We start from the raw sequence: 27,761 nt of genomic DNA on the forward strand, positions 1-27,761 counted from the left end.
AGGATTTATTTGTGACATTCTGTCTGGGTGAGAGAAAACAAAAAAGGCCTGTTAACCAAAACACTAATTGCTGTGACTGATTGTCACATATCATCATTTTCATAGGATCTCCTCCATCCCTGGCTTGCAGGGAGCTGTGAACCAGGACTCAGAGACTAGCAGACACCAAGGAGAAACAGGGCAACCAGTTACCTGCCTGGCATGCTCGGATGAGCCAGGGCCTCCTTCCCGCTGTATGCCAAGCCCCTCCAGCTCCCATCCCTTCACAGCCCAAACAGCAGCTACTCAGAAACAACTTTTCAAGACCTCTTCTGTGCTTTCTGGGTAGGATGTTCCATTATCCCCCCCAAAGCCTCAGGAGTTACCAGCGTTGGCCTCCTCTTGCTCTCGCTGCACTGTCACAAACTGGGCTTAGCAAGCAGCACACCACCTCACACTGTCAAAGAAAGGCCCACAGAAGATGTACTTAATGGGGATCTCACCACTGCTCCCCAGCTCAGCATTTCTGGATTATGCTCTCCACTCCAATAATTCATTCTGCAGCTCAACTGGAAAGTGTCTTTTTATCCAAAGACACTGAACCAAAATTTCAAATTGCACCAGGGGAGGTTTAGATTGGGTATTGGGAAAAAATTCTTTCCTGCAAGATTGGTCAGGCATTGGAAAAGGCTGCCCAGGGAGGTGGTGGAGTCACCATCCCTGGAGGTGTTCACGGCACTTTGGGACACGGTTTAATGGCCACGGTGGTGTTGGATCAAAGGTTGGACTCAATGATCTCAGAATTCTTTTCCAATTCTATGATTCTATGACCCAAACACCATCAGACTGAGAAAGAGCACACTCAAACTTTCCTGTGTGTCCTCAGATATCTAGCTGGACAAATGACTTACCCCAGTCTCAGTCATACCCTGCATACACAGTGTGAAAACACCAGAGAGCATAAAGCACAGAGGACAGCAAGAGAGAGAGGCTCTTTCTACACCACAGCTTTCAAGGCACCACAGCCTTAGCAGCCACAGCAGATCTGCAAAGGCTGCAAAACCTCCCAGAGAAGCTGAACTGAGCTGTGGACAATAATCCTGTACCAGATCCTGTGATGCCCACACTGTGGCCATCCTGCTCAAAAGCCACTGCTGAGCACACTGGCCTGAGACATGAGGACTGAGACTTGGGCAAAGCTCCCAGGAGAGGTGAGAGGCTGCCAAGCTGCACAGGCCGCGCTTCCCAAGGAGACCAAGAGTGCACATTCCTGTCCCCTGCACCATTTGGTGAGCAGAAGACTCAAGGGTCACCGTATTTAGAGTCCAAGATGCGTAAGGACGACAGGGATAACTTATCCCAAAGGCAGCAGGGTTTAAAAGCAGAACTTCCCAGTAGCTGGGTGTTTGATACTTGCCCCAGAAAGTCACCTGATGGAGAGCTGACTGCTCATATGCGGGCAGTTTCTCCTCCTTCCCTCAGCTACCTACCTGCTTGCAAAGCACTTGAGAAGACACAAAATGCCCAGCACCGGGGACAATTCCGCTGGCATTGAAGTGGCTAGTCAAAGTTCTGGGACTTCAAGGAGATCAGGTTTAGGCAAACACAAAGCACATACAAATCCTACTGTTGAGTATTTTCCTGCCATTACCTCCCACGTAAGCAATTGCTGGAATTGCCACAGGGAGATTCTGTGATTATGTATAGAAAGGGCATCAATCAGGCCAAGACTCTATTCAGCTGCCTCCCATCCATTGAAAGAAGTCTGGGAACGTTTGATCTAGAAGCAGAGGACTGAGAGGCGGGTGCTCAAGCACCACTCCCTGCTCTGCCAAAGGCTCAGGAACACCTGTAAATTATTCATTTAGCTTTTCCTGTGACTTGGTTTCCCCTTTGCTCAAAGAGGGCAATAATGTTCCCTCACCTTGCATAGTCTGAACTTTCACTGATCTTCACAAGAGGATCATGGGCACCAGACATGAATTAAATGGCACCACAACTGCTAAAGAGTGTGCTCGTGTTCCACCACACCACATTCCACCAGAAGATCCTTCTATTTTCTGCAAATCTCCATTAACTCAGCACATCACCTCCCCAAGGCAGAGGCATCACCACCCCACAGACTCATGCAGTACCAGAAGCACATCACAGCCCCATAGTCTGCACTCATTGCTAAAAGGCTGTGCTGGGAGGAGATCTGTCTTCACCACTCCACGTCCAGCATTCCCTGCCACAAAAGAAACACGGACTCACATCACCAGATGTGGGTAGATGTATTTCATTTAACTTTTAGGGTCTTAGGACAGGTCTGCACCAGGAAGGACAGCAAGTGAAAAACTGAAGTGAAATCCGGGTCCCAGGGAAGTCAGCAGGAGCTTTGCCATCCACTTCAACAGAGACATTTTTCATCTGGGTAAGGCAGGTTGTTTTAGCTTATTAGTGCTGATCTGAGGTGGTCTCCAGGGTTTAGCTTGACCAGCTAATACACACCAAAATTAATTTTTACCTGTTCTACACACCATTTTTCATAAGGGTTAGCAAACAACTGCTCTAAACAAATCCTTTTCTTTCTTCCTTGCAAAGAGAAGACCCAGGAGATGAACTCTGCAGAGACTAGAAAAACAATTTCAGTTTTAAACACGCATGCTTTGACATCTGGTTTAAAACCAACCCAGGCCAAAAGGGACTGAAAGTTACTACTCTGATGGCTGCCCAGTGGTCTGTATAAAATATAGGAGTTGTACTCCACATCTGCATCCACATCAACCCCTTAAAACAGGTCAGAGCAGCTGTGAGAGGCGTGTGAAGTAATCTTAGAGAAAATACAAATCTGTGATGGTACAGATAAAAATTTCCCAGCACAGGCAAGAATATGAGATGGACAGAGCCAGGTATTCAGGCCTGAAGCAGGAAAACCTACAGATGTAGATGAAGCATGAAATGCTTGAAGACTTCCTGTACCTCCAGATTCCTCGCTGGAGCAAAACTGGGGACATCGCCCTCAAAAGTACTTGTATCCCTTCGTGTGCTTCAGTGACACACTTCCTGATCAAGCCAACTTCCAGGGGATCTGGCTCACAGACAGCAAAGGCAACAGAGTCAGCTCTGGGCTGAGCACCCTTGCAATGCAGGGACGCACAAAAAACAACCAGTCAGCATGCTCAGCCTTTCAGCAGCTCTGGATTGCTCCCAAACGGGATGTCTGGTGCACCCTGCCACCCAGCTCTGGGATAAGGCGGCATTAAACTGGAAGTGGAAAGGGCCCCTGAAGAGATGCCTAAGGGATTTGGTGGGCTGGGAACCCGGAAACCGTCTGGGATGTGGGTGGAGAGATCAGTGCGAAATAGCAGAACTGTGACACACACACTTTCCATTCATCAAACTCTGGGGAGAGAAAGAAGCTCCTTTCTTTTGTGCACATGGGGAACTGAGGCACTGAGACCACCTGGGGACTCCACTCCAGGGGCAATCCAAGGCCCAGGCTCCCTGTACCACAGGCTCTAACACCCATCACATCTGTCCTCACAACTCTCCTCCAAGCCTGTTATCTCAGCTACACAGGGAGGGAACTGAGGCACAGATGGGGTAAGTGACTTGCTTTAGATCAACGCAAAACTTGGCACAGTGGAGAGTTGATACAAATCTCAGATCTCCTGAGCCCCAAGATAATGCCTTAACAGCCTCTGTTCGTCAGAAAAGACTCCCAGTTCTGTGATTCAACTGGTTCATTATCCCACCCCAAGAGTTTAAGGAAGATCTCAGTTCTTGCCTTTCTAATCATTAAAACGAATGATGAGACCAGTTTCAGACCAGTTCTGAAGGCTGTCAATGATGTGATCTGCTACAGGCAGGAGGTATGTTCAGTATACTGGTGGCAACGCTGAATAAACCCCACAGGGAAATATCCAACCACAGACCCACAGCAGGAACTGCATTCCCATGATCTGACTTGCAGATGGAAGAATAGGTGAAGGGGATCATGGCAGGCCCTTTTCAGCACGAGGAATACTCCTGTGAGGGTGGTCACACAAATGCCCCAAGCCAGTGCATGTAGAAGAGCAATAGGAAAGCCTTAAGAACAGTTGTCTCCAGATGCCCACCCCTGTTTTAGCTCCTTTGGGCTCACAACTTTCCTTTCCTGCATCCTTACAGCATGCACAGTCTCACAAGGCATGATACTCTCCCCAACACAGAGGCAGAGAAGTGGGGCACAGAGCAGCAAAATCATTGTGTCACATCTGCCACCTGAGCTAATGACAGACATGATCAGAAGGAGTGCAGAAACTGCCAGGCCAAGGGACTTCTTGTGCCACAGAGGTCAGTCAGTCTGAGAACCCCCAAAAGGCATCATCCTATGATTACTGACACTGCTCAACCAAAACCAGGAGGTCCTTGAATCCCATCTGTACAGCTCCATCACCCCTGCTACCAGCCAAAGTGGCATGAAGGGCAGCACCATAGGAGGGGGCAAGAGACACAGAGGCAGTGGCATGGGAGAAGAGACAAGTGAGGGCTGGTAAACAATCCCCTCCCATCCCCAATCCCAGTACTTTGAAGATCTGTGTGTTTTGAATTTAATTTTGATTTTCTCAACTTCAGCAGATTAAAGTTGAAATAACCTACAAATTACTTAATGTGTTGTAAATCTTCTGAAATTAAGGCCTAATGGGTAACACATGTCGGCAAGCAGGAGACACCGAGGGGAAGCTGCTTTCTCACCAGTGCAAGGAATGCTGTGGGGATGGGAGCCAAAGGAGAGGGGGCTGCAGCAGGGGCTGTGCACACACAGCCCTTCTCCACCAGCTTCCCAGTGCCCACCTTGCCCAAAGGTCAGAGCTAAGAAGCCACTCCTCAGGCATGTCATCCACATCTCCTGGCAAAGGGGACATTGGCTGCAGGGCTGTACTGTGAGGCAGCCGAAGGAAGTGGGTGGCAGGAGACTGGTGGACTAGCAAGGGGCAGAGATGCCAACAAAAATCCACTTTAAGACCTCACTTTCCACTTGCCCTCACTGCTCAGCCCTTCAATGTCCCCTGCACAGTGAAAGAGCCCTGTCCCCAAACCAGATGCTCCTCCAGACCAACATTCACATGGGAACACTTTCACCGCTTTCCACACGGGATGTTTTGTCCTGGGGCAGCTGTGGGGGTCTCAGCAGAGCGAAGAGCTCTCCCACTTCCTCAGGACCTGTCCTCTCCTGCAGGGCCACCTCCATGCACCTGCCTCATGGGTCCCCATGCCGGGCAGTCCATGCTCCTCTCCCACATGAGCTGCCAGCTCTCCTGCTGCTCCTGCCTGCATGGGCTCCCCCTCCCTCCCTCCTCTTCAGCAGATTTCTCTCAAGTGCGCTGCCATATGGTTCCAGTTAAGCCCCATATTTTTTCTTGTCGATTGAAAAGACACACTTTCCTCTGTGCCAGACAGTTTACAGATTGCTCCATTGGCTCAATTTCTTATTGGATTTCTCAAAAAACCTGACATTTTAAATTAATTTACAGCCACAACAAAAAGAGTTCAGAATTTTAATGGTGTTGTAAGTAATTTTTAGGTAATCCACTCCAGATTTTGATATTAACCTTTGAATGGGAGTTCAGGCAGCTACTATGTTACAGCACTTTAGTTGGCCTGGGTACTGGGGAGGGGGGCAGCAGTGGGGTGCAGGGGGGAGGTAATTTACTGCATGGCAGGATGTGAGCCTGAGCACATGGGAAAGCACATGGCAGCCTGCGCGGGGCAGGCAGCACTGGCGCATGTCGGCAGCAGCCTGTGTGCCGGCGAAGTGAGCACAGATGTGTACAGGCATGTGTTGTGCCCAAATGCGTGCCAAGGATGGCCAAGGTGTGCAGCAGCTGCCAGAGGACGAGGAGTGGGACCCGCAGCCCACAGGCTGGCCAGAGGCGCATGCCTTGGGACCGGCGTCAGCACACAGAGCAGATGCCTGGGGAGGCAAACCTGCAGCTAGAAGCACCGTGGTGCTGGAGCAGCAGCTTGGTGCGAAGGCAGGGCAAGGGAGGCGTGAGTGGAGGTGCGAGAGGTGCAGGTGCTGGTACTTTGGCATTGGCACAGCACGTGCAGGTGTGCCTGCAGCCAGTGCCCACGCCTGTATATAGCACACACTGCCTGTGCACTGGTCACAGAGCCAGCCTCGCCACCTCATCCTCCTTCCTCTGCCAAGTGCCATGTCCAGCACGGCACTATGGGTGAGCAGCAAAGCCAGCCAGCCAGCTAGGCTGGGAGCACAGCCAGCCACCACTGCTCCCTGGCCATGAACCTCTGCTCTTTCCCTTCTCAATGTCAGCCCTCATCAGGTGTCACTCACTGTGGCCACCCTCGAAGTTTAAAGCCAAAGCCCAGAGGTAAGGAACACTCTGCCAAGTGCTGCAGTAAATGGGCAGCAGCTGCAGGAGCTCTGCATGGAAGAGTGAGGTGTCTCTCTCTGAAGGAAAGCAACACAGCTGGGCTTAGAAACAACACAAGAAAAAAGCCACAGATACTGAAAATGCCCAAGGGATGGGAGAGGGAAGAAGAGCAAAAAGCAGAAGGATTGAAAGAACAACTAAGAGAGAGAAGAACGAAAGAAGGAAATTAAGCAGCAAACAACAGCAGTGAAAGAAAGAAAAAGCAAATGAGAGAGCAAATGACTGAGAGAACAAATTGAGGAAGAATGGAAGGAAATTAACAAATAATTAAGAACAAATGAATGAGAGAAGTGAGACAGTGACGAAGATGCAAAGCAACAAAGTGAAGGAGACAGCACCATTCCTCCCCTGGCCAGGCCAGCAGTTCCCCTGCATGGAACCACAGTGCCAGCAAACAGGATTTGCAGCGCCTGGGGCCTGGCAGCAGCCCTGCCATCCTCTGACAGCCCTCTACAGAGCCTTGCTTCATCAGCAGTCAGAGATCCTGCCTGCCTGGGGTGCAACACACCCCCACCACCTTTCCCCGAGGCTGTTGGGGGCACATCCATCCTCAGCGTCTCTCCAGCAAAGGTGCCAGGCTTAGCAACACACTTGGCATGACCCTGGATGGCTGCCATGGACCCTCACATCCCATTTCCCTTTATCATTTGCTCTGCCTGGAAATCCCTTTCCACTTTCCAGCTGCATATGGGCAGCAAAGCTTCTGTGCCACCCTGAGCTGTGCTACCACCGTGCAATTGCCAAACCAACCGAGACAACAGGGGAAGGGGGGCCTGAGTACGGAGCTGCTGCCCTCGCCAACATTTTACTAAGCTCTGGCACAGAGCAAACGGTGGCTGGAGCTGGTGCCAGATTACTACAAGAGAGGATTTTTAACATTCCTCCCCTCCAGGAGTCACTCAAGGCAGCCAGGGAACCTCAAACAGAGAGCTGTGAAGACAACTACAGCAACCCAAAGTCTGTTCTGATTAGAAACCCTGCCACAGGACGGAAGTGACAGCAAGCAACATCTGCTAGAGCGTAGGCAATGGTAGCTCTCTGCACAGGTGGAAGCAGTCCAGCCAAGAGAGCTGGCTGGGCTCAGGAGAAAGTCAGGTACCAGGCTGGTGTCTCACAAGACTGGGGAAGTGTTCAGGATATATAGGAAAAGGGAACAAAGTCATAAAAGCAAAGCTGTAAAAGCCCAGCAGTGCTAAAGTGCTCCAAAGACCAAGAAGATGACAGGAGAGGCACCAATACGTGATCAGTCCTGAAGACCCACCAGGGAGGAGGGGAAAGAGCAAACACAAGGTATGGAGGGAGGAGAGGAGCTGTTCCCTTTGCTCCCAGTGGCAAGTGAACCCTATGCCATGGTGGGGAAGCCCATCCTGCTCCCCTAACTTGGCACTTGCCCCATGCCACAAAGGTGTGACTTGCAGCTCGCTTGCTAGGCAGAGCTGTCTCTTCCCAGCCAGAAGACAGAATCGTAACAGAATCACAGAATCAACCAGGTTGGAAAAGACCTCAGCGATCATCAAGTCCAACCTCACTTTTTCTCATGCAAGAAGCTGTAGGATCCATGCATTCTCCACAAACCGAGGAGTTTCCAGGAGCACCAAGTCACTTCCTGGTCCTGCATCCTGCAAGACGTGACAGTGGCTGTTACTGCTGATCAAACCTGGCACAGAGCCACACGCAAGGACAATGTGCCATGTTCTGATCCACCGGGCACAGTGCCACGGGCAGACGGACTCAGATGCCCTTTGGCACCATGCCAGGAGGTGTGGGGGGATTCAGATGCCCCCCTTGGCACTGTGCCAAACTGGGAATCCAGGTGCTGAGGGATTCTCCCTATGGCACTCTGCCATCAGGAACAGGGACCCTGCAGCCCAGGTCCAACCTGAGGGAAGTTCTGGGATTGAGGACTGGACTTTTCCCTTCCGGCTCTGCCCTCTGAAGGCACCTGCCTTTCCTTAACACAGGAGGAGAAAAGCCTTGGCTTGGGCTGGGGAGTCGCTGTGATGGGGATCCCTGCGAGCGAGCTCCTTGGGGCTCTTTGTGGAGCTGGGCTGCCCTGCCACTTGGAGCACCCCTTGGCAGGCCGCTGGCCAGTGATTGACTGGGGAAAGTTACTATGGCTACCCTGGTTTGAAAAAATCCTCAGGAGTTGCCAACTATTTGTGTTGTTGTTTTACAACTGTGGCCAGTGTCACATGAGCAGGAGCCAGCTGGGGGCCTGGGGACACAAAAGCGAATGGCTTTTTAATGGAGTGTCCTGCCAGCGCTTGAAGACTCAATAAAGAGGAGCTGGCGAGACCCCTCCGTGCGGAAGGCCCCGCGCACGGGGCCAGGGTCTCTTTGTAGAGCCGCGGCCGGGGTGGGAAAGTTTGGAGAAGCCTCCCCCTGCAGCCCAGGCTCAAAGTGCTGTCTCCTGAGGGACAGGTCTGTCCCCAGCTGGCCCTGGCTGTTTCAATGGAGCTTGCTCTAGGCACTTTCCTACGTCTTGCCCAGCACTTCCTAGCAGAGCAGGATGGCAGAGCCTGGGGAAGATTCAGGAGGGGACACAAAGGGTTTTCCCAGAAGCTAGGTCTGCTGTGGAGCTGGAAGAAGACAGCTCAAGAGCTGGAAGGGACAAAACAGGAGGAGGAGGAGGTTCACCACCTTCTCTTTCCTTCCCTACACCTCCCAGGAGCTGTCCCTGCTGACAGCTGGACCCTGAGCAGGGCCTTTCCAAAGCCAGAAGATACAAGGGCCGCCAAAGCCAGTAGGTTCCACCTTGGGAGCAGATGGGGTCTCAAAGGGAAGAGCCCCAGGAGCAGTTCCAGGGTGCAAGCTGGCACCAAAGACCAAAGACCAGTCAAGTAGCAAAGAGCACCAGGGGACTTTGGGGCACAGAAACTCCTTCTGAGCTGGAAGGCACATGGAAGAGCAGGCCAGGGGCATGGGGAAGCATGTGGGGCTGAAAGGGAACTCTTCCCAACTCCATGCTGTTCTGACACCCTCCTCCGACTTCAGGGCCTTTCCTACAGAAGTTATAATTATATTACAGAGTTCCTGTGTAAGCTACTGAGCTTTATTAATTAATCCTGCTTGGTCTCACCCCTGCCAGGGCCCTGGTCTCGTGCAGAGATGTGGAATTTTCCAGGAAAACTTGAAAATCATTATCAAGGAGAAGAAAATATTTGCACTGAACCCTGAAAGCATGAGGTAGTGAAGCAGACGATTTTTCTGATTTGGCTGTGAGGTGGGGAGAGGTGGTGAACCCGGGACATCCCTGACCAGAGCTGTCTGGAATTAGCATGGAATTTTCTTGCAGAAGCTCCTGAATAGGGGAAATTTGGCTTGGGGATTCCTAACTGCAGACTTGGATATGGATAAAGAGAGCTTTAAATACACGACTGTAAATTTCGTCCAGCACTCTACCTGAGGAGCCAGTAGGACAGAGGCAAGAGGTACCCAATTATAGCATTTGGATGGTCTAAAACCAGCTTAGTTCTGAAATTATACAGGAGCAGACATGGCACAAGCCAGGAGTTACCAGGCAGAGATTGACATTGAGCCTCCATGAAGTGGTTTTGCTTATGGGTATGAGTCTGTCTGAACACCAAACTGGGAGGAAACCTGGAGAACTCCATAGACTGGAAATATAAAATGTAAGCAAATGTCATGACGCATAATGAGGAGCTAATGCCCCCAGACTGACTCATCTCTCCCAGCTTACAGAGAAGAGTGGGACAGTACTACCTGCAGCCTGTGTTTCCCCCCTCACTCCATTCCCAGGCACTTGTACTTGGAGAGGGGACCTGCCTGCCTAGAAGCTGGTCTTAGAGAGCAGGCACAGACACTCCCCACCCTGCTACAAGCTACAGCTGCAGAACAGGAGGCCTGAATCTTGTTACAAGTATCACACAGAAAAGTTTGGCTTCAAAAGGCAGTGGCAGATTTTTTTCTGTGGGGGTCAGGATGAACAAAAGGCTTAGCTGATGGAAGAATCAAACTTCAGAGCTCAGGGCATCACCTTCCTTCTTTCCCTACACTGAACAAGATTTACCACCTCACCACACTCCGCTCACTGAAGGTTTCTGAATGTCTATGCAACCACAATTCCATCCCTGTAGAAACACATTCCACGGTGCACCCCTGCACTTCTGCACACACAGCACTGGCAGTTGTGCACACACCTCTGCCCTCTTCCCTACCTGCTCACGACTCCTATTGCTCACACTGATGAAACTCTACCACTTAAGAAAGAGCAGCAACACAGCAAAACACAAACAAACTCGCCCCAAACGGAGACGTCCCTCCTCAGCACACTCTCCCCACCCACAGTGGCTGGGATCCTGAGCATGTCTAGTTCTGTCCTGGCTTAATCTCTTGCCTTAAATTAGGTAAACTCACTTCATCCAGGAGCCACTGGCTTCTAGCTTCCACCCTGAAAAAGTAAAGGTGAGTCAGTGATCAACAAAATAAATAAAAACAGAGAAAAAGGCACTAATTGGTGAGCACCTGCCTGCAAGGAATGGGAAAAATACCCCTCCTCTCCCCCTAAAAAAAACCTTTAGGAAAACAAAATGCACCAACATCTTTTTATTTTGTTTTTTTTCGGTAATTATACTAAAGATGAAAAACTCATAATAAACATCTCCCAGTCCCCACCTGCTAACAGTAATTATAATAGACTCAACAATAAATGGTAAAGCAGAGCAGTGCTGCATCTCGGGAATTCTCTAGGGTATGTGGATTAGCTCGGAAAGCCTGAATGATTAAAATACACTAATTAAAATTTTGTGTTCCTTGGTAACTCGTCTGCCTGGGCCCCTGGTGTTGGCAAAATGGGAATTAACGTGACAAAAGCAACACAGAGGGTTTTTGTTTTAAATAAAGAAGGGGGGAGAGATCTATATAAACAAGTTCTCTCTGAGCACACACACAAATTCAGAGGGACACAAACTCTTAGGGAAGGGCTGAGGTGTGTTGCTGGTGGTTAGGATGAAAGCAGCACTGAAAGCCTTTCCTCATTGCCTTAGTTTCACCCCAAACCATCAAGGGGGAAAGCTTGGGAGAGAGGAAGGGAGAAAAGAGAGTGTTGGCTTAAGACAAACAGGGTCATGCGTGACCAGGAGCCCGGCTCTTTTAAAACAATTAGAGAAATCAACGCAGGGAGAGGTGGAGAGGCTCACGCAGGGAAACCCCAGCGCAGGACACTCTTCCGCTCCGTCTCCCTCACGCACATTCCTCCATGGACTCGTCTGCCCTGCTCTTTACCAAAGAAAACAAGACTTTGGGATAACACACCAAAGCTTCTACCCCACTGCAGATACACAAAAGAAATTGAACACTTTTGGGTTGCCCTTAGCAACCTAATTGCATCAGTACATTGCACACAGGAGCCAAAGTAACTGAATTTTGATGAAAAGACGGCGGTAATTTACGGCATCACGAAATTAGTTGTCATAGCGACGGGTTAATTACATCTCAAATTAACAATGCAAGTGTGGTGAAATTAAATATAAATCATATTTTCTGCATAAATTATAGGGGTTGATTAGACCGGGGCTCGGGGAGAGGGAAAGGTTGAGCCGCCATGGGCCTACGCAGCTTTCTGAGCCGACAAGAGAGTCTCCTGGAAACACTGGGAGGAAGACGGAGTAGGGGGGGAATGGGAAAGTGTCAAAGATAAAACCACTCTGCCTTGCTGCTCATCTTCAGTGGGGTTTTCTTCGGCTGTTTAATTGTCATCTGAACTCTCCCTCAGTTTCCCCTCATGGCTTTTGCAGGAAGTGGGGAGATGAGCTAGGCCCAGGCTTTGCCCCAGCACTGCAGCTCCCAGCTGGGAAAGCCAAGCTCAGCACTGCATGGGCTGCCTGCCCTCAGCACCTCCCTGACCTCTTCATGGGCCAAAGTGAGGTGCCAGCTCACTCCAGAACTCCTTGTGATCTTGGTACCCAGGAAAGTACCAAAATACCTCAAGGCCATCCCAGCTCCTTTGGTGCAGGTCACCACATGCCATTTCACACCTCTGGAGTCACACTGCAGCTCTCCAGGCTCTAACACATCCCTAACCTCTAATTTCTTGCCTGGTTCACAGCAACAACATGCAAAGTGGTCTGCCAAACTGAGGGAATCCATCCTTGGCAGAGTCTCTGGCTGGAGGCGTGGCACAGACTGACCCAACACAGGACAAGGAGAGGAGGGTGATCTCTGTCGGGCTCTCACCTGCAGTTTCTGTCAGGAGCACACCCCAAAAACAGGTCAGACCAACTGCCGACCCCTGGGGCTGCAGGGAGCAAGAGAACACATGTGATGCTGCTAAGAAATACCCAGGTAGACAGAGGGCTTTAGTGCCCAGTTGTGGTTCAGACTCAAATCAGCACCTTGCCAAATGCCTGCAGAGCAAAGGCCCACTCATGCCCAGTGCCAGCCCCATGCCCTAACTGTGGCTCTAGCATGGGAAGGAGGTAGCAGCTCTGCTCTGCGGCAGCAGGACGGGTACAGGCAGAGACTGTGGCAAATCTGGTTGTGGGTCACCAGCTGCACCACCAAGGAGCTGTGTGGCTGCTCCATTAAACTCTTGGTGACCCTCAGTGAGCGCAGAGCATTGCCACTCACAATGGGACACAGCTAACAACAAACAACAACTACAAAAAGAGTGTCTAAAAATACTCAACCCCCTCCGGCCCTGCGTGGCTGGGCAGCCCTTGGGAGCTGGGAGCCTGCAGGAGCTCCAGCCGCTGCTCCTGAGTCTGCTCTCCTCTGGCTTCCCAGGGGCTCACAGGAGATGGGCACAACCTGAACAATTCAGTCCACTGCAGAGATGTAAAACCATTTTGCAGTCTGCCTGCCACCCAGCCCTGCCCCAAGCAAGGGATGATGTTAAAAAGCGAGGCACTGGTCTTCTCTCAGGCCCTGGCTGCTGTTTGCAGGCTGTGTGATGATGGGCACTGTACAGCTCCACACAGAGCCCCACTACTGTGCCCAGCCAGCCCCTGCCAGCAGCAGCACGGTGCTGGGTAGGAGAGGGGATGTGGTACGTGTCCACTGGAGGAAGGGGAAGATAAATCTGTTGAGAATGGACACACAGGAGTTAACCCTTCCAAGCACAGCCCCCTGCTTCCTGCCTCTCTGAGCAGAGTGAGGAGAACGTCCAGAGAAAGTCTGCCCAGGGCAGACAGGGCAAACCTTCAGCACAGAGAGACAAGGAGAAACACTGGAAGGAGCTGAGTGAGCTGCCATCCCAGCTCCCTGAACCAACAAGGTCTCCCACAGCCTTAAGGACACACTGCAGTCCTCAGCACAAAGGGAGATTCCCAGGTTTAACTCGGCAGACATCTCCTACCCCTGAAGAAAAGCATCCAAGAACCTTTCTCACTGTGCCGCTCCTGCAGAACTCGGTAACAAAGCTCCCAGAGGCTACTCTCAGCCCAAAATCTTACACTGAAGGTTTGTCTCCCCATCCCAGTCCCACTGTAACAACCCTCCTGCCACAGCCAGAAGAGCAGCAAACAGCAGGAGGCACAAGGCTCTTTGGGGACTTCCCTAAAATAACTGTTCCCTCCCACTTTAAACATGTTTTTTGCTTAGCTTGCATCTGCCCAGTCTCTTACCCTCACAGAGGCTGGCTGCTCATGGCAGAACATCCTTTTGCCACCTCTCAGGTGCCCTCTCTGTCACCAGCTGGTCCCCTCTGCTGCTACACTGCCCTGCCTCCTGCCCACACAGCTCACAGGCAGCACTGGCAGTGATCAAACCCAACACGGAGAGCCTCACAAAATCCTGCCACATTCCGTCTGGGCTTGGGCTGAGGAAATTTCTCAAGTGGGGGAATTTGGGGTTTGGTTGAGGTTTTTTTTTCAGAGGGGAAGGAGGGAGAACATATGAAAGAAAGGAAGGAAAAAGCCTAAAAGTAAAAAGCCCTCTGGTCCTGGCAGGCGGCATGATCGATGGCGGTGGATTTGCATGTACATTTCATTAATTTTTCAGCATGCATTTTATTTATCTATGCACCATACATCTGCTGAAGTTTATATACTTGATAATATATAAATATAGACACACAGCAATCAATACGACATCCGCTTCGCAGAAGCTTCCATTAGCCCCCCCACCTGCCCCCCTTCCCTTCCTCATTTCCACAACCTGCTGCCTGGGCACCTTGTGCTGTTCCATCGGTTTCCGATTTTCATTAGTGGTGCAGCAGAGGCTCCCCCCGGCCCCAGCCCTCCCCACACCCAGCTCATTCACCTCCACCCGGGCCAGGGAACCGCACCGGCGGCTTGCAGGCGCCCGCCCTGTCGAGGGGAGCCTCTTCCCACCCCCCCTCCCCTTGCTGTGTCAATAGGCTTCCCGAGCCATGCACAATCGGATGCTGGGGCTGCCCAGCACAAGCAAAGCTGCCTCAAGCTTAAGGGACACCTCAGAGTGCTCTCAGCTATCCCCTTCCTTCCAACAGCTGAGTGGGATCTCCTCAGTCCAAAGGTCCTGGCAAGAGCTGAAGGGAGCAGTGGTGGGAACAGAGCAAAGCCTCATCTGGCTCATGGCTACTCCTCTCTGCTCTCACACCACCTTCTCCCTTCCTTCCCCAAGGCATGAATAGCAGCACTGAGCAACATGATGGACCAGATACCCTTGGCCCTTTGGCCATTCTGTTTCTCCACCCGAGTTTAACTCCATCATCCCATCACAGAATCTAAGAATCATGGAATTGTTTTGGTTGGAAGAAACCTTCAAGATCATCAAGTCCAACGATGAACACAGCACTGCCAGGTCAACAGGCATCATCTTCTCTCTGCTGCAGTGATATGTGTGGGCACGTGGGCTGGAGACAAGGGGAGCACAGTTGGCCAGTTCCCTGGGGGGCTCCCACCACGGAGGAGAGCTCTGCCCCCAGAGTCCTCTGAGCCCTGGCACACTTCTGACCAGCTGAATTACCTCCTGCAACGTGGCCGAGAATCTTATTAAGGGGGCTTTGTAGCCAGGATCAAACTGCAGCTGCTAAGAACAGCTTGGGTCAGTTTAAACTGTGGCCTGAATTCCCATTTTCATCTCCGTGGAGTCTCTTCTCTCTTAATTTCTCCTGGAGGCTTGGGAATTCGACTTGAACATCCAATCTGTCCCCAGTGCCCCATTTCTGACCTGTTACACACCTTGGGCATGCCAGACTCCATGGAACATTTCTGGTCCCACTTTGCAGCCCAGATTTCAAGTCCACAGGAAGGAGTGTTTCTCGTTGATTTATCTGTCCTCACAACAGGCTTTATCTCAGTTAGCTGATTCAGCTATAGGGTAACTCACCGATGTCTGCAGCTTGGAACAAACACTTGGAAACCACTCAAACTGCTTTTTTCTAAGAGGCAGAACATCACACAAGACTAGAGCTGGAGTGTGGAAGCACACAGTGGTACAGCACCTTGCATCACAGGGAAACACAACTGGGAAATGCATTTTAAAAAGAGGAACTGTTCTTATTCTTGTTAGAACTGACTGCAAGCCAATCAGCGTGAAGCCTGGGAAAAATTATCAATGGTTTGCCCTCTGTTTTAGGACAGGAAAAGAGATCTTTTTGCAGGAGAGAAGACATGGGAAGGTATGTGAGAACAAAGTAAAGAATCCAAGCTCAAGTGACAGTTTCCAGTGGACAGGTCTGAATCACAAGTGCATCTATTTTGTCTAAGGAACCACACAACCTCTTTAAAAACCCACTGGGCCTGCATGGCCCAACCCTTCACTCTCCAAAATCCCAGGTGGGGTCTCTGCTGTCCTCAAGCAGGAGGCCTCTGGCAGATGTAGAGATAAAAGTGGAGGGTTTGGCAACACAGACCCATAGCTGCCCTATCCCTGCCACACAAGGACCACAGCTGCCTGTCCTCAGAGAGTGGAGCCAGCCACAGGCACCCAAAGCTGACCTTGTCCACCACAAACTGCAGTCACCCTGGTCCCATCCAGCCTTCCTCGGTTCCTGGCTGCATCCTGCTCCAGGCAGCCAACATCATTCAGCTAGTGGTCAAGTGAAGGTTTGCAAAGGAGAGACTGAAAATAAATACAGGGATGCCTGTGCCTTTAAAAGAATTTTCATTTATAGGCTCCTCTCCTCTTCCACCATTTCAGTGATCTATATGCAAATATGCTAATGAATGCAAATTAAGACACCACTTTTAGTCCCAATTTAATAGAAAGCATTAAAATACCTTTTTTTTTTTCCCCAAAAAAACTCCATATGCATGAAGGAAGGGCTTTTTAAAAATTATTTTATTTTTTAATATTTTTTTTAACTTTTTGTTAAAAGTCACATCCAGCAGCAAAGTGCTGGAGACAAGGAAGGGAAACCTGACTGACATTTCCAGGTGCCAATTACCAAGATCTTCTTCTTCTTCTGGGAGGACCGTGAATTAATTTCTTCTCTTTTTTTAAAAGGAGCTATTAAAACTGATGGCACAGCTACCCTGGTCTCACTCACAGTCTCCCCACACCTCAAACAGTGCAAACCTGGCATGGAACAAAGCCCATCACATCCATGGAGATGTTATTGTGTGGTGGTTTACACTCACTTCTGAGGGACAGGTGTGGGAAAGCACCAGGGAATGATGAGCATCATCCCAGCTCCACAGGAGGGACTCATCCTGAGCAGGGGCTGTAGGAGCTGTAATTAAAGCCTGCTGCATGGGGGGCGCTGTAATGGTGTTAAAAGGCTGATGCTATTGCCATGGGATCTCCAGGTCTCCCACTCCCTGAGAAGTCTCCGCTCCCAACGTTAGCCTTCCCAGCCCTTCCAAAACATGCTTAGCTTAGTTAAATGAACAAACCCCTCCAAGACCTGACAGACGCCATGTTAGATTACGTTAGCAATGCTGTCAAAGTCTCCAGGAAAATAAACTATGACTCATCTTTCTAAAAATCTTTTCAATACACATCTCTCCACTCAGGCAGAATCAGGGGGTTTTACCAAAACTTTGTGTGATGAAGAATGTAAATGAAGCAAGGTCAAACTCCTCACCAGCCCAAAGTCATTCTACGTGGCTGTTCATTTACAGAAAGAAACATCAGTTTCCTTCAAGTATTTCATTTGGCTGTTCCCTAAATGAAAAGTTTCTGCCCTTCCCAACTTCACATCTACAACTGCCATTTCATTTGATTTTAAAATCTAGGGTTCAAAACTGTGCAAAATCTAAACAGTTGCCTCCGTTTAACCCAAAGAAACTTTAAATATATTTATCCCTGCATTTTAATTGAGAAGCAGGAAATTGCTCCTCACCCAGCCCTACCTGCTGCGTGGCCCCTTCCCCCAGCTTTGCACAACCAGTGCCACAAGGCCTGTTTGGAGAACAAAAGCAGCCAGACTCCACTCTGCTGACTGGGTTTTATCTGTGGTAATTTTACCTCCTCCACAAGGCAGTGGGCCAGACTCTTTTTGCAGCAACACTAGAGTAAATCAAGATCAAAGCCTCCCCCCCAGGATAATGGTACTGTTACTTAGGGATTTACACAGCTTGAGTAAGGATGAGAATCCTGCCCCTGCACAGAGCAGGAGTCCCTACCCTTCAGCTCCTTGCTGAACGTCCTTCGAAGTGCCCGGAGCGCAGCGTTTGCAAGTGCAAACTGTGCTAACAATGATCGATAGACAGAGCAAGCAACTGGCTGCATGACACAGTTCTTCCTGGAGCAGAGCAGGGAAAATCCTCCTGCCTGCTCCAGCTCTTGCTGCGCCAGCCACCAGCTGCTTACCTGACAGGGACCCCACTGCCAAACACCACTCACCAGCCCCTTCCATGCCAAGGTGGCAGCTCACCTGGCAGCCCAAGGAAAACAGATTTATCTAACTGGGATGGCACCAAGGGACCCAGCGCCTCCAGGAGCTACAGCAAAGGAGTTGACAGCTTGCCTTGCACAAAGCTGGACACAGAGACATAGGACGCGTGCCAGGGGTGCCGGCTCATGGGCACATCTCAAGGTCTCTACCCATCTTCAGCATTTGACTGCATGTTGTAGGACCTCTGGCTGCCCTCAGCAAGGGGCTCACTGACTGGGCATGGTGTGCCTATGATCTATAGCCCCTAACACGGGTGCTGCTGCTTTGTCCCAGCAACACTAATTGTTTGTTACAGTTTGCCACATTTCTCCTCTCCACAAGGCTCACTGTAAGTAACACGAAAGCACAAAGTGGATAAATAGGCTCCTCTGACATGATTGGGCACATCTCTGAATGTTTATGGCAGAGAACAGATATTTAGATATTTACAGGGAATATATTTTGTCAGTGCCAAACCCTTGGTTTTGCTGTCAGAAAAAACAAACAAAAGCACCGAAACTTGCCTTCAAATGGAAATCTACAGAGAAGAGAGTGATTTCCCCATCCAACCAGTTTTATTAGATATAAATATCTAATTATTTGTACCACGTGCTGGGTTACCAAAGATTTTACATGCAACTTTTATATTGTGTGTAGGAGTCTTTATACAAAAAGACCTCTGGATCTGCATACATAGAAATGAACCTGATTTGAATGCCAGCTGAAACTTTTTTGCCTTTCTCCTTTTTCCTGGGATTTTAAAAATAAAGTTTGAAGCAGAAAATCTCTCTCAGTTTGTAGGAATTTTCCTGGCCTTTTGCACCCACCAATCCAGTAACATTACTGAGACACTTGCACCTCTGAGTTTTCCAGCAGGTTCTCTTCCTCAATCGCTCTTCTAACATCTCTTCAGCACTGTTTTTGTCCTTTTATAAACACACATTCATGACAGACACATTCCAAACACACTCAAAACTCACCAAAGCCCAGAATTAATGAAATTAGTCAATATCATAAATACTGCCAGGTAATACAGAGAGTATGTATCCTAAAACACACACAAAATCCTTATGACTCAAGCCCAAACTCCTACACTGGCCTCACGCAAGAAAAAACACACACAAATCTACATCCATACACACTACACAGGCATATGCCCACACAACAAACACCAAGACAGAATCAAAACATTCACAAACAGCTTGATAAACAGACTTCTCAGCCATACATACATTACCTACCCAAACCACAAAAAACAGAGCCTAAATATAAACTCCTCCCCAACCATACACAAACATCCCCCAAAAACACACCATGCACACCCAGCGCCTGCCAAGTGTAATCACAAATACACACAGCAAATACCTTCTTCAAAACACACAGCTCATCACAGGCGGCCGACTAACTACAGCAAAAGGAGCTCCCTGTGTGTGTTTAGAGGTTCCACACCTTCTGTCAGCTTTTCCTTGCTAAAGAGCAGGGAAAATGACAGACAGGCAGACAGACGGACAGAGAGAGGAAGGAGAGACTGGGCAGGATGCAATAGGGAGGAGGAAAATTGAAGTTGCCTTGTGGGGAAGAATATGGATCAGGCTGTCATCTGGAGACCCATCTTCATCCAGAATTAATGCACTGAAGTTCTTTGGTTTTACTCTAAATGGTTTTAAAGAGCCAGCAAAAGCTGTGCTCTGGATGCCAGGAGCATGGGCCCTTGGCTGGCTCAGGCACTGGACAGGCAGCAGGCTGGGCATCATGGGGCTAAGCTGGAGAACCATGCTTGCACTGGAGACCCTGCCCTGAGTGGGGAGGAGGGAGGTGGTGTTTCTAGACTGTTACATATGCCTTAAATGTTTAACCCATAGTAAGCTCACAGCACCGACCCAGGGAGGAACACAGTGAGAGCTAAGTCCAGCCTTACACTGCAGCAGCTCTGTCCTAGTGCTGTGGGTGCAGGATCAACACTGGGATTCTCACACTGACCAACTGGGACACACTGGCTCTGCAGAACAGCTGGGGAGAGCCACAGCATGCTGCAGGGAGGGCTGGCACAGCAGGACCCATCCTGCAGGGTTCTGCCATGGAGCAGGATGGACAGGAAGTCTCCAGGCATGGGAGCGAGCAGGCAGAGAGGAAGATGCTGCGCAAGAGCAAAACCTGTCACCTCTTGGGAGGGACATGTTCTGGCAGCCCCTGCCTGCAGCAGAGACTGGTGGCACCACGGGGTGAAGCTGCGAGTCACCGGGGGAATGGCTGCTGGGGCCAGGCTGGCAAAGCTCAAGGGAGAGGTCTCACACAGTGGGAAGAGCAACCTTCACTCGCAGCCCCTCACACCACACATTGTCCTCAGCACCCAACTCTGGGGGAATGGTATGAGCTGGTGTGACCCACCCCCACATTCCTCCTCCCTCCACTGAATCGATACATCCCTACCTCCGACTCCCATACCCTGGGGGGGATGCTATGGTTGGGGCGGGGGAGGAAGAACTGAGAGCAAACAACAGCAACAGGAACAGAGTTGAGCCATTTCAATTATTCATATGCCAGATGGATTCTTTTCCTGTCACTTTTTTTTTCTTTTTTCTTTTTTTTTGGCTACAAAAATAAGAAAAGGGGGGAGAGCACTGATGTTTGGGGAGTGGAGGAAGGAAAACATATTTTCCCCAAAACAAAGTGCAGAAAAGAGAGGGGAAAGCCCCAGCATACCCATCTCTGTGCAAAGAGATCACAGGGAGTGTGAGAGTTTCCACTCACCAGGGAGCTCACAAATGACTGATCTTTTATTTTACACACATGGAGCAAAAGAGAAGGAGAAAGTGCACCAAAAAAAATAAAAGAGAGAGCGAGAAAGAGAGAGATGGTGACAGAGAGAGAAAGGGACACAGACTGAAAGAGAATGAGAGAGAGAGAGAGAGACAGCAGAGGAGAGGGAGGGGGGCAGGCAGAAGAGGGCTTTGACCTTCTGTGAAGGATATAAAAAATCCAGCAGCCTCAGGGGACACCCAACTATCTAGCATATTGCTGTTAAAATGTCTGCAAAATTTAATACACTTGGCATGCCATCTAATCAGCCCTTGGAAACCACGGTTTTTCTCCCTCCTGCACTCCAACTGTCTCAGACCTCCAGCATTTGAGGATGAGGTTGGGTATTTTCTACAGCTGACACAAAGTTTGGTGCACGCACACAAGGTAGGCTGGGGGTTTAATTTCTGTTTCATTCGCTTTTTGGGGGGAGGGAGGAGGCAAACAGCTGTTCATTTTCCCTTTGAAAAAAAAGTTTCTATAGATCCCTGCGTGCTGCAGAGCTGCTGCTAGATGAGCAGGGTCAGGGTGCCCTGTGCAAGCACATGAGTATGTGTGAGGGCAGACAGGATGGATGGCGAGGACAGACGGATGGACAGAGAGGACAGACAGTTGGATGGACAGGAAGCAGAGTGGCACACCCCCACCCACAGGGCAGCGTGCACAGCGGTGCTGGCACACCCTGTGTGTCTGCATGTGTTGCAGGTGCGCTTGACAGGAGCCAAAGCTCATGCCTGCACGCCCCGGCGGCGTGGGCACACTCACCACAGGGAGTGGGCTTGGGGGGCCAGGGAGGGTGAAATCAGCCCCAGGATGGGGCGGCACTTTCCTGCCAACGCTCCTTACTGAAAGGGACAGCTGCCACCCAACAGCAAAGGAAAGAGCTCTGGGGGAAAACAGCAACAAAAGAAGCCCCAACCTTCAGAACAACAACATCCAGCACTTGTTAACCTCCTGCAAATGTGTGGCAGGAGCTCAGCAGGCTGCAGGCCTCCAGAACAGCCAGGCAAAGAATTTCCAAGCCAAGCGGGAGAAGACATTCACTCCATGGGGAAGGGGATGGAAGAGCTTCCAGCTGTGCCAAGACACTCAGCAAAGGGCTTGAGATAGGATCAGGCCCTTCAAGAGGGCAGGCCAATGCCTCCAGCTGGGTGTGGAGGTTTATGACCTTGGTCATCTGAGGAGGAGTCCCTGACAGGCAAGCACCGGCTCTAAGAGCAGAGCACAGGCTCCCAGCTAATGCAGAGGCACTGCAGGGCCTCTGGTGAGGATGGGACCTGGGCCAGATGACTTAGGCATGTGGACATCTAACCTCCTGCCCTGGCAGTCTTGGCCTCAGGGACCACAAGGGGAGACAGGAGAGATGTGCTGAAGAATGGGCTGAGGCACCAGGCAAGGGAGGAACTGAGCCCACAAACACCGTGAGACCCCGGAGCAGAATGAGCACAGCTGCTCACAGACAGGCTTGTCCTGCAGCTCAGGTTCTTCTCAGCCCCTTGAGACTAAGTCATGAGAAAACCATGGCAGAGAGGGAAGTCTCTGCAACTGGGAACAAACTGGTTCACTGAAGATGGGGCAAAAAGGCTCCTGGGTCCTCCTTTTCTCTGCAGGAGTTTGGTGAGAGTAAGGGCAGAGGAGAAAGCACAGAGGGAGTGGACAGCACTCAGAAATTATCAGTGGAGAAAGATATGGTGGCACTGGGCCAGTGAATCATATGAAAGAGCACAGAATGACAGGACTTAAAAGTTTAAACCAAGATGTGGGCCCCAGATCCTACCCAGCTCAATCAAAACTTTGTTCAGTAAAAAATAGTTAATTGCTGAGGAACCAAATAAAAGAAACCCCACAGGCTGAAAACTGCTCAGAGTCTTTAATTAGCCAAAAACCTAAAGTGGTTATAGGAAAATGAGAGTGTAAGAGGGGATCCCAAGGGAGTACTTATGCTGCTGCCCCTTCTCTCCTTCATCACCAAACAGCCCGGGGTAAGGCCATGGTGGCAGCCTCTTTGATAACAGATTTGGGAAAAGCAAAGGTGAGAGCCCCAGCCAGTGAAACTTGGGTTAGTCAGGCACTGAGTAACCCCAGGGGCTTCAGATCCTTCTGTTCAACCCCACGCCAGATGCCTGCTGGAGACACAGGGAATGCCTTTCCATCTTTGCACTGAGACAACTGGCTCTGCAGCCCCTTTAGGGCCAAGGAAAATAAAATTGCCACTAGGGCCTAACCCTCAAAAAAGAAAACAGTAAAAGCTACAGGTAAGAAGCAGCTTGTTCTTTACTGTGCTGAAGGATCACCCAGACAAATGTACCCATTTCTGCTAAATTCCACTAGCAAATTCAGAGCTCTTCCTAATCCCCACACAGGCTGGCAACTGCACAGCTGTGCTCCCAAGTGCCCAGTAACTTGCCAGTCATTTCTTCTACTGCTTTAAGAAGAAAGTGAAGATAAGAGAAGAAGTGCCTGAGTGCTTTAGCTCTTCTGCTACCTCCACACACAGTTCACACCTTGCCCCTTAATTCCTGCCCAAGGCAACTGGACTGGGTTTGGAGTCTCACCCACGCAATTCTCCTCACTCTTCCCTCTACAAAGGGCTTAAAGTCTCTGGTGTGCACAGAGCAGAGAGCTGAAAGTTTTGCCTTCTACACAGGCAATGCATAGGCTCACCATGTGCACATGGGACAAAAGGAGAGGAACACACAAGCTGGAATCAGGAATCCTAATTTCCAGGCTGATACCACCTTGCTCCAGCCCACCCCCTCCCTCAAGGCCTATCTAGCTGGGAAATCACACACAATCAGGGAGGCTGTTCCAGCCAATTTCCTTCAGGGAACCTGCAACTTCCTCCTGGGACTGTCCTCCTGCTGGCTTATAACTGCCTTGTGGAAGAAACTGAGGGCCACAGCCTTCTCCAGAGCCAACTCTACCTTTTCTCTTCTGAGGGTCACAAAGCTGGCACACCAGGTTTGGACCAAGGCAGTGAGGTGGAGGAGGGCTTGAAGAATGAGACCAGTAACGGTAGGAAACAGAGATAAACACAGGCGTTATGCAGGGAGAAGGAGAGGGAGGTACTCCAGCAGGCTGTAAATTCATATTTCTAATTACTTCCTCATGTTTTTCAGCACTCCTCAGTCAAGTTTGATTAAAATTCCTTTCAAGGGAAGAAGCTCCACAGAGTGAGCTGCAATGGAGCAGGCAGCTCGTGGAGTCTGCAAAATTGCTAGGGCTGGGCACCAAGTGGGAGCTGGGCACAGATCAGCTCCCCCCACAACACAGCTCCACGGCTCCTAAGAAGCCACCATTTGGACACAGGAGACCAGGTCAGGTCTCCTGTTCTCCTGCTGTCAGCATATGATACAGGACATGGCTCCCATCCCTCAGACAAAGAACTGATGAGATTCGACAGTAATCTCCTTCCTACCTGGCAGAGAAGGTCCTCCCAGGAGCACATAACAACTTCCTCTGAAATATATGCCTCAGCAGCTGTGGGAAGCTTATGCTCCCTTCCACCCTGGAGTCTCCTATGCAGGGGCTAGTCTGCTCCATGGTGAAAAGCAGGGCTCAAGACCTCACATCCTCATTTGGTTACTCAAAGGAGAGAAAGCCTAAGATCTGGCAGGCAAATGTCCCTTCATCAGCTCACGGTCAGTAGTTGTGCAGGGTATTGCTGTCCAAGCCATTCCCTCTTTCTGCTGGCTGTAGGAAACTCTACTGCCTACAGTTAGGCAGCTTCCAAGCTGATGGGTCTCCTCTGTGCTCTCTGTCCATCTACAGACAAGATCTTCATCCAGTGCTGTGGCAAACTCCCATGTGGCATCTCCCACTCTCTGAGCCTTTCCAAGTCCCCAGAAGAACTGGAGTACATCCAGCTATCCCTCATGACCCTGCTCTGCCAAGCTCCCTGCAGCAAGGGATGTCTGAGGGTGAGGGCTAGGGACCAGAGAAGGCAAGCAGCATCAGGGAGTTTTGTTTATCCTCCACGCAGTAGTAGAGTGAGATGGAAGAGATGCTGCTGGATATCAGCCTCTGAGTTCCCTCCACAGCTCTGGGGAAATCATGATTATTTTGATGCCTGGTTTCTCCCCCTTCTCCCTGCCTCCCCTTTCTGCTCTGAATATCTGAGTGCCTTGATGCTCATGTAAGTAAGGGACAGACTCTGTCACAATCAGCTGGGCCTGGAAGAGGCAGGTTTTGATGAGTTGCTTCTCTTACATGACTCTGGCAGTACGCACAGCTCACACTCAGCTAACCAGGAGCCATGCAACCCATGGTGCTGTCCACACTGACATGCCAACAAATGACAAAACACCCTTACAGGTTCACTCGCTCTCCATCATATGCAAGACAGGTCATGGAGAAGAGGCTTGCCAGATCTACAAACTTCTTGTGCTCCCTCCTCATCTAACCTATGCCCAGCCTGTAACAGAAGGACCTAAAGACTAAAAGAGGAAGTCCAGAAGATTCCAGCTGCACCTCAGATCTTAAATTTAGGACCACCACCATGCTTAGGAACAGAAGTGAGGAAAACTATGCTTAACGCTGTACTGTTTACAAGTAAGATCTGACATTCAGCCATGGTCAGGCTAGCGAAGAAAGAGGTCTCATGTGAAAACCTTAGATAATGCAAGCTGTAAGGTGAGCACACTGATCCACAGCAGAGAGGCCAGGAAATTATCACCATAAAGATGCAATCACTGCAGCCAAAGTCAGCACGGTGCATGCAGTCAGGTGAGCAGGACCCACTGGAGAGCTGCCCAGTCTGGGGGAGCTACATGCAGAACACATGGGCAGCAAGGGCCAGGAGCAAGCCCAGGACAAGCCACTGTTGTTGCCACCTGTCTTATCTGGCATGTGGGGTTCTGAGCCAGGCTGCACATGCTGCTGACCATGCACTGGGTGTGGGGGAGGCAGCAGCTCGTGCTGCGTGGCAGCAGTGTGGTCAAGCAAAGCAAAGCCCTGTACCACAGACTCCCCTGCATAAAGTCCAAGAGCTGTGTTTGGGGAGGGGTACCTCTCCTCTGAGAAACCCAGAGGTGGTTCAGGGGGGAGCCTCCGACTCCAAAGTCATCCAAGTTTCTGAGGTAATTAATTTACTGCTGAAAGAGGAAGCACAAAGAGCAATAAAAGAGCCTTTGTACTTAGGGCGGGGCAGGAGCATGGGAAGTCATTTCAGAGAATAAGGAGTTGGGGGCAAACAAAAACAAAAAATAAAAATAATAAATTGATTGACAAGCTTACGAGAAAAGCCACATTTTTAACATTCTTAATCCCTAGAATAAACACACAGGGAAGAATGAGGACAGGGCTGAATGTCCTCAGAGATCACCGGGAGAGACTGGGCTTGGTGCAGGCAAAGGATTTTGTGCTGGTGGCTGTTGCAGATGGTAGTGCCCAAGCCAGGGAGAGGCATGTGAAAGTGTGCAGGGGAACAGAGCAGGGGACAGCAAAATCAAAGGGAGGCACTCACTTGGATCTCCAGCCTCTCTGCTTTTACATCTCACACTCTCCACAATGCTGCTGGTTTAACACAATCAAAATTACACAGGAAACACAGAACCAAATGCATCCCAACCAGCAGTGGAAATACAGCAGCACTTTGAGACACCTACACCTTTTTATCACCCCAGTCAGCTGCACTAGTAAGAACCAAACTGCATGATACTATGTCCCTCCACCTTCTGCTTTCATCTGATTCCCATCCTCCCCCAAAGCATCCTTCAAATGTCTCCAAGACAGCAGGAGTTAAACAGCTGGGTTTAGTGGTAGAGACACGTTGAGGAAGGGATTGAATTTGCGTGTGGTGCAGCCGGTTCCCTGTTTATTAATAAGCTATTTATCATTGGTGTTGCTTCTAATACCATTTTGGCTTAATGTTGTTAATGAAATATAAATACCCACACTAATGATGTTGGTCAGGAGGCAGCGTGGGCCACTGGCAGCTCTGCAGGAGGAAGGCCAAACCACGGTTGTGTGTGTGAGAGGCTGCAACAGCACGACTGCCAGCACAGCCTCCGGAGCAGCCTCCACACGCTCCCACCACACAACTGCAGGAGCACAGCAGGATGAGAAGGGGTGCGATGGGATGGGATGGGATGGGATGGCACGATTCAGTGCTGGCACAAGGGCAGCGCCATTTCCAAAAGCTCTAGACCATTCTGACAGCCCAGGCTCAAGCTAATGCCCACCAAAGATGCCCAAAAAGGAAGGTGGCTCAGTATCACAGATCAGCTCCAGCAAGGCATAGCTCCCTCTCAGCCTCCTGCTTTCTGATATCACAAGAAGAAGCCCTAGCCCAGCACATCTGTGTGGGGGCTCTGCAAGCTGCAAGGTAGCTCTCTAGATGGAAATACATAGAAGTCAGATGAGTTTTGTTTGCTTAATGCAGTTGCCCCACTGGAAGAGCAATCTGCAGGCTCTGCACTAAGCTCCCCCAGGGCAGCTCCCACATGAGCCCAAGACCCCTCAGGCAAAGAGGTGTTTCCCCAGCAGCCACCTCAGATCTGCTTGTGCCTCATGCCAGGCTGGCTGCAGGGGCTTGGGCTGGCTTCAGGCCATGGGGTGCTGCAGGGTGGGGTGGGGCAGGAGCAGCTCGCTGCCTGCTGCTCCACAGCCACACTCCCTGGCCTGGATAGAGAAGGCACCATGCTGCCCTGGATCTGCTGCAGGCTAGGTAGGGTTGGAGAAAACAGAGGTGCCTCCTGCCCTTGCAGGGAACAACGTCAAAAGCTTGGCCTCTGGCAAAGGTTCAGAGGCTTGCTCTGGGTCTGCAGAGAGCTTGCACAGGTCCCTCTCCATTAGCTTGTGTC

This window comes from Indicator indicator, chromosome 32 (assembly GCF_027791375.1).
Source record: "Indicator indicator isolate 239-I01 chromosome 32, UM_Iind_1.1, whole genome shotgun sequence".
In the NCBI taxonomy this organism is placed as follows: domain Eukaryota; kingdom Metazoa; phylum Chordata; class Aves; order Piciformes; family Indicatoridae; genus Indicator; species Indicator indicator.